This window comes from Antedon mediterranea, chromosome 1 (genome assembly GCF_964355755.1).
Source record: "Antedon mediterranea chromosome 1, ecAntMedi1.1, whole genome shotgun sequence".
NCBI classification, from domain to species: domain Eukaryota; kingdom Metazoa; phylum Echinodermata; class Crinoidea; order Comatulida; family Antedonidae; genus Antedon; species Antedon mediterranea.
Genome location: NC_092670.1, coordinates 8,241,009 through 8,262,535, shown reverse-complemented (window position 1 = coordinate 8,262,535; position 21,527 = coordinate 8,241,009). Strand labels below are relative to the sequence as shown.

At 32.2% G+C, this 21,527-nt stretch overlaps 1 pseudogene; it reads right to left on the bottom strand.

Moving 5' to 3' along the window:
- Positions 1 to 75: 75 nt before the first annotated feature.
- LOC140040865 (uncharacterized) lies at positions 76 to 15,782 on the bottom strand (annotated as a pseudogene).
- Positions 15,783 to 21,527: the final 5,745 nt, after the last annotated feature.

Here is a 21,527-nt window from a genome sequence, read left to right as displayed (position 1 = left end):
GAACAATATAACTTTTAAATTATCATCTGATCTGTTTTAATTGAACACTTACCCACAATAAAAAGTGAGGCATATTCAGCTGAAAGTGGTAAAAAGCAAATTATGTATTTTTAATACGAATTACTATAGAATATATAAATTAAGTCATAGCAATAACATAGATGATGAATATCACTTTCTGTTAATTTGTCCATTCTAAATAAGTTACGTCATGAGTTATTACCAGTTTAGTTTTATAATTTCCCTTCTGAAAGTAAGTTCATTATTTTAATGGCTTCCAGAAATATCACTGGAAAATATGTCTAAATACATTTTTTGTGAATTAAAAAAAGAAATATTTCTTTCTGCATCTAATTTTTGTAAATAATATAATAATATGTACTTCGGGCCTCTGGCCTATGTGCTGTATAAATGCCATTGACCAGAAGTCTAGAGAAGAAGAAGTATTACAATTTGTTTCAGTAATTCAAATAATTACAAATAAACTTACACATTGTTCATTTGACTAAAGTGAGGCATATTCAGCTGAAAGTGGTAAATAGCAAATTATATATTTTTAATACGAATTACTGTATTACAATTTGTTTCAGTAATTCAAATAACTACAAATAAACTTACACATTGTTCATTTGACCATCATGCTTTCCTTTTAGAACGTCTAAATTAAAACGATAAATATATTTCAATTTGTGTTATTTGAATTAAAGGAAATCATATATTTAGTTCTAATATTATCTGAATAAAAGGGACAAACGAAAGTATTCATCATAATTTGCATACTCTTTTATTACTATTAATACGATTCCATCTTCCGTTCATGTAAAAGATTTAGCACCATTAATATCCAACAGAAGAAACAAATAATAGAAAATAGACACACACACAAGTACTGTTTTTACTTTAAGCGTGGTTCCCACTAGCGACGCAACGCAAGGACGTAACGCAACGCAAGTGAATTGACCAATCACAAGCGATGGCTTATTCGCTTGTGATTGCTAACTGTCTATAACTTCGCTTGTCATTGGTTAAAACGCTTGCGTTGCGTTTACGTCCTTGCGTTACGTTCTAGTGGGAACCAAGCTTTAGTGGTTGACTTTTGTTACGTTACCAATTGTTACAATAATTTTAAAAGGTAGGCTACAGTGTTCGAATGTACGCTGAACGTTTTGCATATGTAGAAAAAATTAGATATTATTCCGCTTTTCATGAACGTACGAATACATTTTCAAACGTTTTCTCCAACCTCCGTAGTAAAACAGGAACTGAAGTTTTTAGTCGCGTGCAGCGCGACTCTACAACTCACTATGTCGGTCCGTCGGTTGGTCGGTCGGTTGGTCATAAACACTAACTTGAGCACGCGACTGCAGCCATCTATATGGCCTTGTTTTAAATTGAAACAAAAAGACAAAGAAAAATAATAAAAAAACGAAAGATTTAATGTCAAACATGTTTAACTTCAACCATCATCTGTACCCTGTCATAATGACGCTAATTGTTTATAAATGAAAAAAAAAGATATATGTCTGCACAAATTAATTAATTGTTTAAAGGTATATTTTGAATCTGAAAAAAATAATTTCGTTAAATGTTTTGTTGAATATGCCATTTTAATGTTACATAATAGTTATTCACTTCACTTTTCACCATGAATTGGATCGGAAAAAAAATATAAACGTAAAAAAACTGTAAGCTAAAGCAGACAATTGTCAAATTGTCTGGAAGACAATGTGTTTTTGATTGATTTTAACCGCTTTGGCGGACAATAAATCTTTACAGTATTAGTAACTTATAGTTTAAACATTATCTAACCAATGAATTCTTCTAAATATATTTACAGTAAAATTAAGGATCAGGTCCAAGGTTATACTACTGAACGGATGAGGTTATTTGAGATAGTCACTGCAATAAACACTACACCCTCTTCTCGATCCCTCCTACAAGTAGGCCTAAGTGTACGGCAGTAGGATAAACTTTATATAGCCCCTGGTAAACTTGATATTGTTAAATTAATAGTATAATGTAATTGTCATTCTGGTTAAATTCGATCCCACAATGTTCCCATCTCATATGGTGTTTCTCCTGTGTGTAGGCCTATGCCTATTAATTGTTCCATTTCATATGGTATCTGTGTTCTGTGTATTAAATGTTCCATTCCATATGATGTGTCTCCTGTATGTTCAAATTCATATGGTATCTCTCCTTTATATTCCATTTCATATGGTGTCTCTCCTTTATGTTCCATTTCATATGGTATATCTCCTTTATATTCCATTTCATATGGTATATCTCCTTTATGTTCCATTTCATATGGTATATCTCCTTTATGTTCCATTTCATATGGTATATCTCCTTTATGTTCCATTTCATATGGTGTCTCTCCTTTATGTTCCATTTCATATGGTATATCTCCTTTATGTTCTATTTCATGTGGTGTACTATTTTCTTTATGTTCCATTCCATATGGTGTCTTCTCTTTATGTTTCTTTCCATATGGTGTCTCTCTTTTATGTTCCATTCCATATGGTGTCTCTTCTTTCCAATCCATTTCATATGGTGTCTCTTTCTTGTATGTTATAAAATTAGTTATACATTTCTGTTCACATTCATAAGACGGTATTTCCTTTTTTATGTGTATTCTCAAATGCGATTTTAAATATTCAATAGTTTTGAATTTTATTCCACAATGTTCACATTTAGATTCTGTCTCTCTCTTGTGTGCTATAAAATTATTTATACATTTTTGTTCACATCCATAAGATCCAGATGGTGTCGCTCTGAGTATTTTCAACGGTGATTTTAAATTTACATTACCTTTGTTCTGTTCCAAATTATGCGATGGTGGCGCTATTGTATTGTGAATTCTCAAATGTATTTCCAATTGATTTCCTCCTTTAAATTTCATCCCACAATGTTCACATTCATAAGGTGTTTCTCCTGTGTGTATTCTCAAATGTTTTTTGAAGGTCTCCCGATATTGGAATTTCTTACCACAATGTTCACATTCAAATGGTTTCTCTCCAGTGTGAATTCTCAAATGCAATTTTAAATTTTTATTGCCTCTAAATTTCTTTCCACAATGCTCACATCCATATGGTCTCTCTCCTGTGTGTAGCATCACATGTTTTTTCCATTGTCCTTTATCGTTAAATTTCTTCCCACAATATTCACATTCAAATGGTTTCTCTCCAGTGTGAATTCTTAAATGTAATTTTAAATTTCTATTACCTCTAAATTTCTTTCCACAATGCTCACATTCATATGGTCTCTCTCCTGTGTGTAGCATCACATGTTTTCTCCAGTTGTCTTTATTGTTAATTTTCTTCCCACAATATTCACATTCATATAGTTGCTCTCCTGTGTGTAACCGTGTGTGTACTATTAAATATTTTTTTGAGCTAAATTTCTTTGAACAATATTTACATTCAAATGGTTTTTCTCCACTATGTACTCTCAGATGTTTTTTTAAAGAACCACTAGCTCCGAATTTCTTCCCACATTGTTCACATTCATATGGTTTTTCTCCTGTGTGAATTCTGACATGAACTTTCATTTCCCCGCTTTGTGCAAATTTCTTCCCACAATGTTCACATTCATATGGTGTTTCTCCTGTGTGTACTCTCAAATGTTTTTTCAAATTCTGACTGCAGCTAAATTTCTTTCCACAATGTTCACATTCATATGGTTTCTCTCCTGTGTGTACTCTCAAATGTTTATTCAAATTCCCCCTTTCTTTAAATTTCTTCCTACAATGTTCACATTCATATGGTGTTTCTCCTGTGTGAATTCTCAAATGTTTTTTGAAATTAGCATTCTGTTTAAATCTTTTATTACATTGTTCACATTCATATGGTTTCTCTTCTCTGTGTATTTGCAAATGTTGTTTCAAATCTTCTTTTTGTTCAAATTGCTTCTCACAATGTTCACATTTATATGAAGTTTCTATGGCAGTGTTTATTTCAAAATTCTCACCTTCTTTCTCATAGGGTGTCTCATCTTGTGGTTCAACATCGTTTGTGTTTTCACATTTTAACTCTTTAAAACGGACATGTATTCCTAAATGCTCCTTCAAATCACTTAACTCAAATTTATCTCCACAGTGTTCACATTTGAACTCCATGCTGATGTTCAATAAAAAATCTTTTTTTAATGATTTTTAAAAGTTAATGTTGCTGTTGAGTTCGTCCTAATTGCGATGACATTTCTTCATAATTATAGGCCTACTGTAAATTTAAAAAATCCAATAAATATAAATAAAATGTACCTAAGGTACAGCGTGGCATATACTGTACTGAATAAGGGAGTAGTAAAGTAGGCAATAACATTGAATAAACATGCACTGTTCAACAAAAAACTTGTGGGTTTGGATCGATCGATTACTTTAGGCTTGAAGGAGCCTAGTACCGGCTTTTTTAAATGTTTTTTTTTTACCTGTTTTTATCATGATTGTTTTTAATATTGTACGACTACGGTTTCAGCCATTGGCTGTTTGTGTCATTTGAATAAAGATATACCGATATATATATATATAAAAGATCGTAAAGTATGGAAGAATTAAAGTAATAAATGTATATTTAAAAACATTTTTAAACAACTTACGGAATCCACAACTTACTACACTAAAATGTACACAAGTTACTGTTTAGTGCAATTGCATAAACAAAAATACACAACAAAATCCTGGTACTTACCTATACCACTGCCGTCTTCTCAGTGAGCGGCCATTGTTTCACTTCCTGCTTAAAACTTAGCAAACAACAGTTTTATCCAAGGATATTCTAACAAAGAAAAAACACCTATAATTAGATTATGCTGTACTTAAATTTGATTGGTCGAAACTATAGGCAAATAATTGACCAACCAATAACTTTAAAAGTGCAGTTTGATAACAACCCAAGGCCATTATTGATAATTACATTACAATTGTAATGAAAGCAAAAATGTTTGTTGTTGAATATACCATTTTTGTTTGTGTAATGTTGACAAGCTGGTTGGCTAGATAATTATTAAATCCTGGAGTTATAATTATTTATACGTTGAATCATGACTTCCCTCTCACTATTTGGAGTTAGTTACGAAAACCATCGTAAACCATGGAGTACACTCCATGCGTAAACGTGTAAAACAAACCGCACTAAATTGTACAGATTGTGAATGGGAAAAAATACATAAAACAATTAAGTTGTGGTTGTACTTACCATGGTACAGTTCCCGGCCTTTTTGTCCACTTCTTTCGCTGCCTGCATACAAAATAATAACAATGAACAAATAAAGTAGCAGTGGCCTTCATCCACTCAGACCAGGCGGAAATAATGACGGACAAAGACATCTCGTCGCTTAATAGTTGGCCTACTGTACTTTGATTGGCCGAGACTATTGAAAATCTACATGTGGACGTGACGTAGTCAAGAATTTAATTAAACAAAAGATTTTAAAAATGAGGGTAACAAAATCAATGGAAACCAAAGTACAATAAAACCAATTAATAGTCGCTGGCACAGAAAATATTGTTACAAGCCGTGACTAAGAAAAGAATGAAACATTACTGTATAAGTAATTTATAGTTTTAACTTTATCATTATTTTAAATGCTGAAAATACACATAACATTAATTCAATGTTAGTAACTGCATAGAGATGTATAAAGTTATATAAGAAATAATAGTAGTATTAATACTACTATTACTGCTATTAATAATAGTATTTTCTTTAGTCATTTTGTGTCATTTTGTGTATCTCATTCTATTAAAACTTACATCCCAATGGTACGCCCTGCATTGTTAATTAAGCACCACTGATAAAGATCAACTGATAAGGAACACAACGCACTAATAAATAGGCCAAAACAAAATTGTAATGATATGTAGGCTTTAGACAAAATCAAAATATATTTAGGACGACCCAATTCATCATTACAAAAGGAAACAATTTCTATTAGGGTCCAGTGACAGGAAATTTCAAAATAGCAAAAAAAAAAAAAAACAGCTAAATAATATTCTGACGCGATCAACGATTTTATTGTTCTTATTGATTTGGTACTCGATATGGGTTTGGTAAGTTTTGTTCCTCAACAACTGCAGGCTCTTCAAATGCTCCAAGGTCTCCAACAAAGACATCTAGTTGGGCTGCAGGTTCCTCTGGAACAGGTCGCACACATTTATTACACGTCCAATCAATGTAGCCGTCGCGGATACCAGCAAGATAGGCAGCACGTGTTATACCAGTACCGCAAGTTCGATGTTGGCACTCCTCGCAAAAAACAGCCTCCTGGCGATGATTAACAGGTTCTCTACACTGGATACAGTCGTTCATTTTTGTTGCAGTCGAAGATAAATCAGTTTGAAAGTGAACATGTACGTACTAGCACCCCCCCCCCCCCATTTAATACAGAGAGTAGACCATTATTTGCGCAACTATTGTGTGCCTTTCGCAAAGGACACTTTTTACTATTGACACAAAATTACCTTTGATTTACGCATCTTCCGACTTTTTGGTTTACGAAAAGCAACCGAACATTATGTTTTGTCTTATGTGTTTTATTATATGCATTAAATCAAAGCGCCTCAAAGACAAATGACCAATTATCCTATAATTATGATGTATTGTTTCTATAATGAATGAAATCAAAGCGTCATCACAAAGACATACTTTCTTTTTGTTCAATATTGTTGCTTTGATTTGTTTGTGATTAGCACAATATAGGGGATTAGTATTATTTGTTTTATAGAAAGTATGCACGCATTTTGATGATGCCGTTGTGTTGACTGCATTTTCTAAGTAGATTGAATCAACGCAAAGATACTCATATCATTTTAAATCATTTATTTCGTTTTTTTATTAAACTAATTATATTATAATATAGCAGTATATACATTCTACTGTAATAAATGTAACTCATTCAGTATTAATTCACATTTAAACATAAAACGAAATATATTGTACTATTCGATTTATTTTATATATAAAGCTGCTAACTGTTTAAAAATATTATTTGTGACACTCTTAAATACAGTATTTTATTTTCAAATCAAAATAAATACATCATAAAAACATCGTTAACTTGAAATTATATTATAATAGTATAGCAGTATATACATTGTAATAATATAGTAACTCATTAAGTATTAATTAACATTAAAACACAAAACATATTGTACTATTCGATTTATTTTATATATAAAGCTGGCTAACTGTTTAAAATTTTTATTTGAGACACTCTCAAATACAGTACTTTATTATCGAATCCAAATAAATACATCATAAAAACATCGTTAACTTTAAAGCCTGTGTTGTACACGTCGTCACTATTACACTATCATAACGGGCACTTTTGGCGCTCAATACAATATCGCGTTCTGTAACCGGCCGAGATGAACCACTACCAAAAAGTGCTCCGGTGGCCGCCACGTTGATGATACGAGTTTTTCCAATTGGGAAAATGTGAAGCTGCTGAAATGTAGATATGAATTCATATAAAAATTGTTGAATGTTGACATTATAATAATGGTCAGTTGAATTAAAATGTAGTTTTATCATGTCTTTCGTCAAAGTTATAGGGCCTAAACATTTTAAAAGAGTTATATCTTTTGCTCAAATCATTATCTTCCGAAATTGTCATCATCATACCAAAACATTAGAACATAGTGTGGGTCACGTAATTTCACCTACTACACTGTATATAGATATACCGTATATACTGTACATATTAAATACGACACTAATAGCAGCACTCTATAATAGTAGGCCTATGCATCAAGTCATGGATGGAATACATCAATGTTTTGCGCTCATAGTTTATTTAAAAAAAATGAAACGTCAGTAAAATTGTGTTTTCACAATGATCACAAATAATTCGTCAAAGTGACGAAATGAATTGTAGTTGTTATTTTGTAAATATAACAATGCTTACCTTGTTGCAATAAACAGTTTGAATTTGAATTAAATTAATTAGCTGTTTCTGAATCTCTTCCTATAGCTTTGTCTTATCAAACTAAGAGTGTGATTTGCCCAAATATGGTAGTGAAATGCCCAAATATGGTATATGACATCATCACGTCCACACTCATCACATTTTTTGTCACATAAAATGTTGATAGTGCTATGTAGACAGTGCTTTATATTTTATCATCAATTGACTCTGAATCCTTCTGGGCAATTATAAATCTTTCTCTAAATCGCTAAATGATTTTTTTCCTTGTTTTATATGATGATTTTGAATATTATAAATCTTTGCTTTACCGTCCTGACCACCGATTCTCCTCCTCAGTTTTGTTTTACATTATTGTTTTTTGGTCAAATAAATAAATGAAGAAACATTAAATTTAAATAAGGCAATCATAATATTTTATTGTAATTTCCACTTTTCTACTAAATCAAATGAAACAGAGATATTAAACATTGCAAACTACATAACCAAATAAATTGGTAATTCTGCATTGTTGGAATTTTGTGCGATACCACTCTTTCCTACACCACTGACCTACTGTACAAACTGCTATTATTTTGTGCGATACCACTCTTTCCTACACCACTGACCTACTGTACAAACTGCTATTATTTTGTGCGATACCACTCTTTCCTACACCACTGACCTACTGTACAAACTGCTATTATTTTGTGCGATACCACTCTTTCCTACACCACTGACCTACTGTACAAACTGCTATTATTTTGTGCGATACCACTCTTTCCTACACCACTGACCTACTGTACAAACTGCTATTATTTTGTGCGATACCACTCTTTCCTACACCACTGACCTACTGTACAAACTGCTATTATTTTGTGCGATACCACTCTTTCCTACACCACTGACCTACTGTACAAACTGCTATTATTTTGTGCGATACCACTCTTTCCTACACCACTGACCTACTGTACAAACTGCTATTATTTTGTGCGATACCACTCTTTCCTACACCACTGACCTACTGTACAAACTGCTATTATTTTGTGCGATATCACTCTTTCCTAGACCACTGACCTACTGTACAAACTGCTATTATTTTGTGCGATACCACTCTTTCCTACACCACTGACCTACTGTACAAACTGCTATTATTTTGTGCGATACCACTCTTTCCTACACCACTGACCTACTGTACAAACTGCTATTATTTTGTGCGATACCACTCTTTCCTACACCACTGACCTACTGTACAAAATGCTATTATTTTGTGCGATACCACTCTTTCCTACACCACTGACCTACTGTACAAAATGCTATTATTTTGTGCGATACCACTCTTTCCTACACCACTGACCTACTGTACAAAATGCTATTATTTTGTGCGATACCACTCTTTCCTACACCACTGACCTACTGTACAAACTGCTATTATTTTGTGCGATACCACTCTTTCCTACACCACTGACCTACTGTACAAACTGCTATTATTTTGTGCGATACCACTCTTTCCTACACCACTGACCTACTGTACAAACTGCTATTATTTTGTGCGATACCACTCTTTCCTACACCACTGACCTACTGTACAAACTGCTATTATTTTTGCGATATACTCCAAAACACACTGGCCTATAAACTATTTGATTGAAAACACGATTGCATACATATAAGTAATTAAAATGAAAGCAAATATAAAAATAAATCAAAGCCTATAACATTGTAAACACTGTTATAATGAAATCACATTGAAATAACATTTCAATAACTTAAATATAATAGATCAGTCATGTCATCGTAGCACTCCATAAATAATTTAGAGATGCAATAATTTACAATGTAGTTGCCCTAGTTAATTTTGTTTAAAAAGTTGTTGCACGAATATTTACTGTTAATATTTTTAGAATGGTACAATTTGATATTATTTCTCTTTAATTTGCATTGAAAAGATTTCAAAAGCGAGTAAACACACGTAATATTACCGATTGTTACTATTTTGGCCTATTCTAGCGGTAACACTGTACAAATAATAATTACACTATTTTGTGACTGACGAAAACGAGGAATACGATACATAAAATCAATACACTTTACAATAACATAAAATAAAGGGAGATATGAAAAACTTAAACAAAATGTTCAGTTAACTGATTTCTCTGTCATGAATCCATCTACAGAATAAAAAATATATGTGCCTCATATCTTTACCAAAACACAATATTTTATATTGAGAAATTCCATCTTTTCAATCAAATGCTTTAACAATCAGAGTGAAAAGAAATATGTAAGTTCTAATTTTGTAATTGATTGATTGGTAATAATGTAATTGAATTTAAAGATGATAGCACAGTGTTTTCATTTAAAGAGTGTCTGTGTGTGTGTGTTTTTAGATGCCTTTGGAAGGTTTTATCCCATTGAAATTCTATTCCACATTGTTCACATTTATATGGTTTCTCTCCCGTGTGTATTCTCAAATGTAATTTTAAATATCCATTATGTTTAAATTTCTTTCCACAATGCTCACATTCATAAGGTGTCTCTCCGGTGTGAATTATCAAATGTTTTTTTAAAGTCCCATTAGTGATAAATTTCTGTCCACAATATTCACATTCATACGATTTGCATCCTGTGTGTAATCTCAAATGTATATTTAAATAACTACTAGTTCTAAAGTTCTTCGCGCAAAATATACATTCATATGGTTTCTCTCCTGTGTGTATTCTCAATCAAATGTTCTCTCAAAATCACTCTCTATTTAAATTTCTTTCCACAATGTTCACATCCATACGGTGTCTCCCCTGTGTGAGTTCTAAAATGTATTTTTAATTGCCCACTGTGTTTAAATTTCCTTTGACACTGTTCACATTCATATGGCTTCTCTCCTGTGTGTACTCTCAAATGTTTTGTCAAATTTACACTAGATCTAAATTTCTTCCCACAGTATTCACAATCATATGGTTTCTCTCCTGTATGCATCCGCAAATGCTTGTTTAAATTCCCCCTTTCTTTAAAATTCTTCCCACAGTGTTTACATTCAAATGGTGCTTCTCCTGTGTGTATTCTCAAATGCTTTTTCAAATTCGCATTCTGTTTAAATGTCTTCCCACAATGTTCACATTCATGTTGTGTCTCTCTTGTGTGAATTTTAAAATGGTTTTGTTAAATCATCACTTTCCCACAATTTTCACAACCAAACGAAGTTTCTTCGAAAGTGTGAATTCCCAAATCACCCCTTTCTTCAGTTCCACAATTTTCATCAGATTCAGTATACGGTGTTTCCCAAATTCTCATTTTCTTCATTTCGACAATGTTCTAATTCATACGAAGCTTCTACGGCAGTGTTACTTGAATTCTCACTTTCGTCATTTCGACAATGTTCAAATTCATATGAAGATTTTTCGACAATGGGTAGTCCAAAATGTTTACTTTCTTCAATTCTAGGCCTACAATGTTCAAAGTCATAATATGGTGTTTGGCCATTTAGCAGAAAATCCTCGGAGTTTTCACATTTAAACTCTTTACTATGTACGTGTATTCCTAAATGTTCCTTCAAATCCCTGAACTCAAATTCATCTCCACAGTGTTCACATTTGCATTTCATGTTGGTATTTACACTGTTAAATTCTTTTTTGTTGAAGTCATATTCATTCATCAATAAATCTATAAAAAAATACAATTGTCAAAACTATAATTCTACTTCCTCCAGGCTATACTTAGTAGTACTATTCATGTTAGCTACACTATATTGAAAAACAAACTTATGTACATACAGTAGTTTTGTAACAGAATAATGTCAAAGAATTTAAAATTGGCGTATTCGACTTTAATGTCGTGTATACAGCTTTTGTTTTAATTAGATTTACTGAGGCCTAATGGTAACGGATTAATTTGAGTGATATTAGCTTGCGTTATTTTAAGGCATTAGGCCTACTATTTTTCTGGGAAAAGAAACATAAATCGGGGTCCTCCTAATTACCAAGCCGTATCAAATAGAACCAAGCCCTATACAATACGTTACAAACAAAATAGATAGTTAGAGTGTTAATTGCGAGGGCCAATGCCACATATCAACAAATACGTAATAAGCAATGAAAATCCCTATGGTGAAACTTTCCATTGCTGTGGTCAGCTTGATATTTGATCTACTAGTCATATGAAATTGAATAACGTGTTCCCATACAGCTATGAACCTATCCTTTAAAATCTTAAGAAAATCGGCAATACATTTTCGAGTATCCTGCTAACAATTATAAGAAACACACACGCCGATTGTCTCATAATCAATATTTCAGTTTAGGAACGTGTACCTACCTCAATGATAATTATCGTCTTCCTCAGTCGTTCTCTCGCTGCCACTGTATACAACTGAATGGCATTCCTCAGCAATAAATAGGATCATAGACTGGCAGACAAGTACTTATTTACGGTATTTGATTGGTTGAGAGTATAATTAAGCAAATTGAATTATCTATTTAGATGCCGTAAGAGTACTTGTTGAGTAACGCCCCGAGACATTATAATCGACCCACTCTACCATTGTGTAGAGTGGGTGGAGAAAGGCTTTATCTAGAGATCTAATAGTGGATCGTCACTGCCTTTACAGTATACTGTATAACGCCAATTATGTAGAATTGTATTGAAATTCCACTATAATTAGATAATTGGATTTAGAAGAGAGTTGTTACTCCTTGGATTGAGTGTTACATTGTTGTGTCAATTCTTTTGACAACACGTAACAACATTAAGTTTTGAATATTCTGATCGATTGCAAAACTGCAGCAAAATCAGTTATCTATAATATAACTACAGTACTTTAAAATTCTAATGACTACAGTATACACTTTTTTTTCCAAAACATAACCTATAGTGTACCTCTGCTCATGAATACCTCAACTTCAACATAACAAGGCCAACAGCCATAAGTCGGGTGCTAAAACGCATAGTGATACCGGACCGACAGACCGACCGACCGACATAGTGAACTATAGAGTCGCGTCCACGCGACTAAAAATATAAAATACAAACTACTATCTATCTATCCCTTGTTGTGTCGCCATGTGTTTACAAATATACACAAAGAAAATAGTAAATTATACAGCATCTTGAATATATATGAATAAAACTTGATTTTATTGTTACAAAAACCGAATATAAAAGAAAACTGTTACTTTGAAATAAAAATCATAGAAAGGCTTTATTACATAGGAAGGCTACTGTACATTATAAATCATAGAAAGGCTTTATTACATAGGAAGGCTACTGTACATTATAAATCATAGAAAGGCTTTATTACATAGGAAGGCTACTGTACATTATAAATCATAGAAAGGCTTTATTACATAGGAAGGCTACTGTACATTATAAATCATAGAAAGGCTTTATTACATAGGAAGGCTACTGTACATTATAAATCATAGAAAGGGTTTATTATAATTTTTGACCAACAAAATATCACAAACGAAACAAAGTGTAAACAAAACCAAAAATGCATAATGTTATAATAAAGTGAATTAAAATAATACAATAATTAAGTCCTAGGTATCATAGTACTATAATAAATGTTATAACAACAATTTACTAACTAATAAGTAAAAGAGTGTACATTTAGAATTGAAAGTGTGTGTGTACTTTAAACAAAACAAAAAACAGCAACACACAGAACATTAACATTTATACAGTACAGTATGTTTTCTCTCTTGTGTGTATCCTCAAATGTAATTCTAAATGTTAAATATTAGTTTTAAATCTCTTTCCACAAATTTCATTTATATTGTGTTGTGTCTTTGCAGTGTATATTTTCAAATGTTTTTTTATTCTCACAATATTCAGATTCATTGTGAGAGTTCTAAAATGTTTTTTTCAAAATTCTCCCGTTATGGGAATGGTTTATTATTATCTATTGTGTTTGATTTGTTTGATTGACATGACAATCTTAAAACACTACATAAACTTCAATGTATTAGTTTTTTTTGTATCAGGGAATAAAGTAATCTATATAATATATTCTTCAAGTATTATGGCTCAAATTATTGAGTACTGCATTATAGTAACTCATTTATCTGAAATAAATATTTCTGTTTATTAAAAAATATTCAAACTTAACCTATTAATTCTCTCTCATGTGAATTATCACTTTAAATTTCTTCGCACAATGTTATAATGTAGTGTATCTCTTGTTTGTTTTCTAAAATGTTCTTTCAAATCACCACTGTGTGTTCAAAGTACAATTATTTTCCCACAAAATTTATATTCTTTTGTCTAAAGCTCTCTCTATGCTATCAAAATTTATGAGACAAAAAATTGTGATCCATATGGACATGTCATATCACTACCATATTTGGGCACATCACACTTTTTTTGTCAAACTAGTTTGATAGTGTAGATCGAGTATATATTTACAGTACATGCCTTTTAAAATTTATGAACTTCAAAAATAAAAAAAAGAACAATTTGTATTCTTTTGACATGGGCCGAAATATCAGTTTCTGAGTGCTTTCATTTTGTTTATTTCCGCCCCCACCCCAACTGTTTTGTGTTGGTGTATTTCTTACATTCTGTTCTGTTTTTCCAAATCACCCCTTTCATTGCATTTCTTCCATAATCGTCACATGGTCTTTCTCCTGTGTGAGTTTTAAAATGTGGTGTGAAAGTATCATTTTGTTTATTTTTTTTCCCAAAGTGTTTATCATTTTTTTGTGTTCTTAAATGTCTTTTTAAATCCACACTTTGTTTAAATTTCTGTTATGTCCACAGTATTCACATTCATATGGTGTCTCTCCTATGTGTATTCTTAGATGCATTATCAAATTCCCACCAATTAGTTTCTAATTTCTTACCACAATGTTCACTTCATATGGTCTGTTCCATATTTTTAATTCTCCATTTTGTTTAAATTAAATTTTCTTCAACATTGTTTACAGTCATATGGTGTCTCTCCTGTGTGTACTCTAAAATGTTTTTTTTTCAAATTCTCACTGCAGCTAAATTTCTTTCCACAATGTTCACATTCATATGGTTTCTCTCCTGTGTGTACTTTCAAATGTTTGTTCAATTCCCCCTTTCTTTAAATTTCTTCCCACACTGTTCACGTTCATATTGTGTCTCTTGTGTGTTCTCTGAAATGTGCTTTCAAAGTTGGCTTCCATTTAAATTTCATAAGGTGTGTTATGTGTTTTTAAATGTGCTTTCAAAGTAGCATTCCGTGTAAATTTCGTTCCACAATGTTCACATTCATATGGTGTCTCTATTGTGTGTGTTCTCAAATGTATCTTCAAATTTCCATTCTGTTTAAATTTCTTCCCACAATGTTAACATTCATATGGTGTCTCTCCTGTGTGTTTTCTCAAATGTATCTTCAAATTTCCATTTTGTTTAAATTTCTTACCACAATGTTCACATTCATATGGTGTCTCTCCTGTGTGTATTCTCAAATGTATCTTCAAACTTCCATTTTGTTTAAATTTCTTACCACAATGTTCACATTCATATGGTGTCTCTCTTGTGTGTATTCTAAAATGTCTTTTCAAATCCCCATTTTGTTTGAATTTCTTACCACAATGTTCACATTCATATGGTGTCTCTCCTGTGTGTATTCTCAAATGTATCTTCAAATTTCCATTTTGTTTAAATTTCTTACCACAATGTTGACATTCATATGGTGTCTCTCCAGCTGTGTTTGTCCTCAAATGTTTTTTCAAATTCTGATTTCCTTTCTCCTCATGCTCACATTCATATGGTGTCTGGTTATGTAGGTTACACTTGTCAATTGTATCGTCACAGAGCTCACATTTTATTTCTTTAGAATGATTGTGTAATCCTAAATGTTCTTTCAAGTCACTGAATTCCAACTTAACTCCACAGTGTTCACATTTATATTTCATGTTGTATTCTGTAATTCTGAAAGAAAATATGTCGTTAAATTAACTACGGTAATAATAATAATAGACTATTCATGGTTTTGAGAATTTTTTTTGTCACTGATTTATTTATTTATATTTCCACCCACTCAATTCCCCCAATAAAATTTTTTTTTTAAATTTGTGTGTTGAATATGCCATCTAATAGTTATTCAGTTTGACTAAAATTTGAACCAAAAAATTAATTTAAAAACTATAATTTAAAGTAAGAATGTTCAATTGGAAGTCGATTGCGACAGTTTTTTTAGTTAAATTTAATCATATATTTTTTTTTATAATGTGTATTAATTAGCTTATTTTTTCTAAAAAAGTGAATAACTTTATTTAAAGTAATAGAAATAAAAATAACTAAAAAGGCAAAAAGACTGATACTTTTTAGTAGGCCTAGGCTGGCCTAAAAAATTATAAATATGTTGAACTATGGAAGAAAACTGTATTATTATTATTCCAGACAGCAAAAGTAGGTACTGTAACTCTCTGATATAAATACTTATTATATAGTACCCCCTAATGTCCCAATTGATGCTGTATTTCATAAATGATTTCTGCCTGAGACGTCCAAGCTTTGAAATAGAAATTTCGCCAGCGGCGCTTCACATTATAGCCATAGAGATAAGTCAAGCGGTGAAGAAGCGACCGAATACGTACCACCACGGCCGATTTGAATCGCGACCGAACTGTACAGTAGCACTGATCGGATATCATGTTACTAGCGAAAATCTAGCTTCTGCTGCTGCTAGGTAGTAAATTAATTAACCATAAATTAACATGCCTAGGAGGTCTACCTAGAAGTACTGTATAGACTACTAACTAGCTACCATTAACTTAAGTTCACCAATCATTAGTAGGCCTAAGTATTATAAGTACATCTTTACAGTGAAATCAATCTGTTGAAAGATGCATGACACGTCTCTACTCTCTCTCCTCCATCTCCTGCAACCACGTGCTGTGTACCTGGCGCGTCGCGTGGTGTGTCCCCAACCAACGGATCATCATACTTGTTATATCTTTGCCATCATACTGAGTCGCCAATATGGATTTAATCCTCCCCGTCAATTCAACTGAATACTAGTAATTTATATATTTTTTTTTACAGTTACAGTAATATTGAAAGAGTTTAGCCCTATGCCTATTTCTTTGTTTGAATAATAATAATAATATTAATTCTGTTCATCTGATTATGTTTTCGTTTGTAGTAGCCCGGAATATTTCCATTAGATGTTATGCATGTGAAACCTGGATTGGACTCAAACTGCAAACAGAGATCAAGACTCAAGCTGCAAAAAGAGATCAAGACTCAAGCTGCAAACAGAGATCAAGACTCAAGCTGCAAAAAGAGATCAAGACTCAAGCTGCAAAAAGAGATCAAGACTCAAGCTGCAAAGAGAGATTATGCATTTGAGGTATTGGACAAACTTGTTTGCATGTCCACGCGGTCACACATCACAATATTTGGATGTTGTAATCAAACTTTCTATCAGTTGAAACTTTATTTTCAACTGGAGCGTATTTCACGGTCATGGATACAATATTCAGTCTAAAAAGTTTGGGTTTAATCATCAAAGGTAAGACGATTGAAAATCCCAATTGATGAATTTAAGAGAGTAAGTTTTTGTTTTTGAAGTTAATCGACACACTAAATAAAGATGAAATATACGTAACAATTTATTTTATTTCAGTATATTTAGTTACAAAAAGATAAATAGGCCTAAATGTTACAAAAAATAAATTCTCTTATTTACAAGAATATTACACAAAATAGTATTTAAAAACGAATTAGGCCTACTAAAACTACAGAACAAATTGGAATTCTTACCGATGAAAATATACAGTCTTTAACTACCGTACGTTAAATAATCGTAAAACGATCGTTAAATAATCGTAAAGAAAAAATGTGAAAAAAAACATATGTAGGCCTATACAAATTATATTCCGGAGATAACATAAGAATGTGAAGCAAAAACATGCAGTTTATCAAACATAGCCGTATGGTACGGTACAGTAATATCAATTAGGCCTATTTGAGTTTATCATACACAAATCTATAAATAATCTTTAGTGGATGATTCATTAACTATTTTTCTTGACTTTGGTTTTCGGGTTATACAGTTTAAATCAGATGTAGATATTTTATTTGGTCCAACACTCCTAACAATGGAACTAATAAAAATACACTGAATTATTGAGAATGTTTGTCATTTAACTTTTTTTTACCCGATTTGTATACGTAATTTTTTGTATCTCCGGACACAACATGAAATAAAACTGGCCATCTTTCTGATTAATTTCATTTTTTAGTTCACCGAGATAATCTCCAATTGGTGGTTGCCATTCACCAAGGTTAGTAATGTTAGAAACGAGCGGCAATAGCTATGTTTACTTTCTTATTTCTGTGACGCTTTTTTATTGACTTTCATACTTAACTTCTACCAAGTTGGCATTAATTAGGGTAACATCATTTATAATCAATAACTTCAGGTGTGGATAGAAGGTCGTACACTTCATTTTGCATCACTAGTGATTGTGGTTTTAGCTTGATTTTCTTTCTGACCAAACTATCCTCAACAATTTAACATAAGTTTAGCCAAAGCTTTTAATCCAGCGTTATATACAGTTTCATCGATTTTAATTTAATAAATAAATTAATTTATTTAATTTCTTTCCCTCATTTTCTTCATACTGATATATTTCTGCTTGTCATCGTCAGAGATACACCTCAGGCCACCCTGAAGGTTCTTTTTTAAAAAGTGGTAATATACTGGTTAGAGGATTGCATGACCTTTGGTTAGGTTATATCCCATCTCTACGTCTTTCTTGACACATTAGTTTTCTACGCAGGTGCGGTATAACGAAAACACAAGTTTACCATTGGTCCTGTATGGTAATGCAGGATGTAACAAATGTTCGTGCGGTTTTATGCATTTAATTAGGCAATAATATCGGTCGATATGGTTTTTATGCCAAAATCTCGGGGTGACCAACAACGGGATATGTTCCGTATTATTGCAGTACGGATAGAGGCTTGTGAAATCTACGTAATGATCTTTGCTATGCTAGCCTCGTAGAATAATCGCGCCGCATTTTGTTCTTCCACCAAAGACAGCGTCTCGCGGATTAAGGATAGAATGAACGAACGGTACATAAAGGATTTCCTGTCGATAAAGAGGAGATAACGAACTCATAATTTACTTCCATTCAGGTTCCAAAATGACAACATCTTCAAATTGAGAAAAATGTTGTTTAAACGTCGCTATCGTTTCTGGTTTTAGGAAATTTCTAGCGAAAAAGTGCGGAGGCAAATCAAACCATTGGGAAATGGGTCACCCCTCTTTTTATACATCATCGCTGAGAGCACCGTAACTTGTTTAAATATATGCCTAAAGGTTAAACAACATTTACGTAAAATATCAACATCACAGATACGATAATTTTTTCTTGTCTGAGATTAAATGTTTCCTTTTGAGAAAAAAAACATTCTTAGACCATCTTGACATTTTGTTAAATATTTTCCCACAATGTTCAGATTCATACGAAGTGTGTTTCTTCGGCAGTGTTTCCCAAATTCTCACTTTCATAATTGTTGATGTTCAGATTTGTCGTAGTAGTAGTAGTTGTAGTAGTAGTCCGAAATAATAACTTTCTTCAATTTCAAAATCATATGGTTTCTGGCCATTCAGCAGAAAATCCTCAAGATTTCTTTCTTTAACTCTTTAAAATGTACGTGTTCCTCAATCTACCTTCAATTCCGTTAACTCAAATTTATATCCACAGTGTTCACATTTCATGCTGTTACAATCTATTTTCGTATTCATTCATCAATTAAGATGTCGTTTCTTCACATAAATCTAAAAAAAAATAAAGTTTTAGAGAAAATTTACTGCAACTGAGTTTTTAGTCGCGTGCGACTCTACAGCTCACTATGTCGGTCGGATGGTCGGTAAACACTAACTCAAAATTTGAGCACGCGACTGCAGCCATGTTTATGGTCTTGTTAAAGTAACCCCTAACTTAAGGGAACACCTTCGGGCCCTATAAAACCCTAATCAGGGGTCAACCCTTAGCTTGCGTTGTTAACGTATCTGTTATGTTTATGAAAAAGCGGGGTCCTAATTACCAAGCCGTATCAATTATAACCAAGCCATATACCATAAATAGTAAATTACCAAAAATCGATTGTCTCATAACCAGCTCTCGCCATTTTGGTTGGTGGAGGTAATTAAAACATTGTATATATACAAACAAAGTATAGAATCAATATTTCAGTTTTGGAACATGTACCTACGTAATAATGATAACTAGAGGGTACTCCGAGAGTACAAACCTCCGCCTACTGTAAAATTCCCCTACATAAAATTTTCCCGGAATATATATATTTTTTAAATTTTTTTATTAGTTCTAAGTGTAAATAGGCTAACTGCACACTACAGTTTGGTGTAATGGTTATGTATCTAGCCTCTCACAGTTGAGATCGCTGGTTGAAGTCCCACTGAGCTTATTTTTTTTTATAGAATAAATGATCACCTATTGTTATTGTACGAAATATTTATTGTTATTGTTGTCAATGTTGTTATTATTCTTCTTTTTGTAAACTTTTTGTGTCAATTATCTAAAAAAGTAAAATAGCAATGATCACAAACATTTTACAATGTCTTTTAAATACTTTAACGTAACCATAATAAGCTTTTCAGTGTGATCACTCAACCGTGACGTTAATAATACGCGATTTTGTGAAATCACACTATCAATCATATCTCCATAATTCATTATCACATATCAATGAAATTCACTACACGTAAACTTCAGGTCAAGAGTAAAGATATTAGCAAATAAAAACGCGCGCCTTTCAAGGTCGTCAAGCGTGTGAAATCTCGCGTTAAAAATTTAAAAAGCTCAACATTAAGTTTTGATCAATTTAGAGCATGAATTAGGCCATTTGCGTGTTTCAAAAAATTACTGCGCAAAAAATACGTTTTATGCGCGCAATTCTTAAAAGGCATAAAAAATATAAAATTTAATGTATAAATTACATTCTACTCATAACTCTTAGTACATTCCATCTTAAAATAACGTTATACGAGCACGTTAAAAATGACAAAATGCGCACATTAATTTCACAAAAGTTCTGAAAATGGTGAAAAATAGGTCTTTTTTAAAATGAAAATAACTCTTCAGAATGCAAGATGACCCAATTTTTTTTTAAAACTTATTCAGGAAGCCATTGAGTTGTAGATAAGAATTCATGTACACATTTGACGTACAAAATGTTTTGACATCAAAAGGCCACTTGAATTAAAACATTTGGATTTTTTATCTTTTTGTGTAGATTATCACATTCAACAGAGCGTATCTCGGTTATTTGTGCTCGAATTTTGCACAAATTTCAGTATATGCTTGCTTAATTATTTATCTTTCCAATAGTGGTTAGCGTTTTCATTTTGATGACGTCATTACGCGTAAAAAGTTGAATAACTTAGGACGTGTAATTTCACCTACACCATACATTTGAATATGTTACAGCTCTTTAGAATTAGCCTAAAGGTGACCTTGAATATTATAACTTTTTATGAAAGCTGATGAAATGTAGATATGAATTCATATAAAATAAATAATAATCGGGTGTTGCGATGTTATCATATGGCCAGTTGAAGTTAAAAAGTAGTTTTTAAATTTCTTTAGTCAAAGTTATACAAATTTCAAAAAGCGCGCATT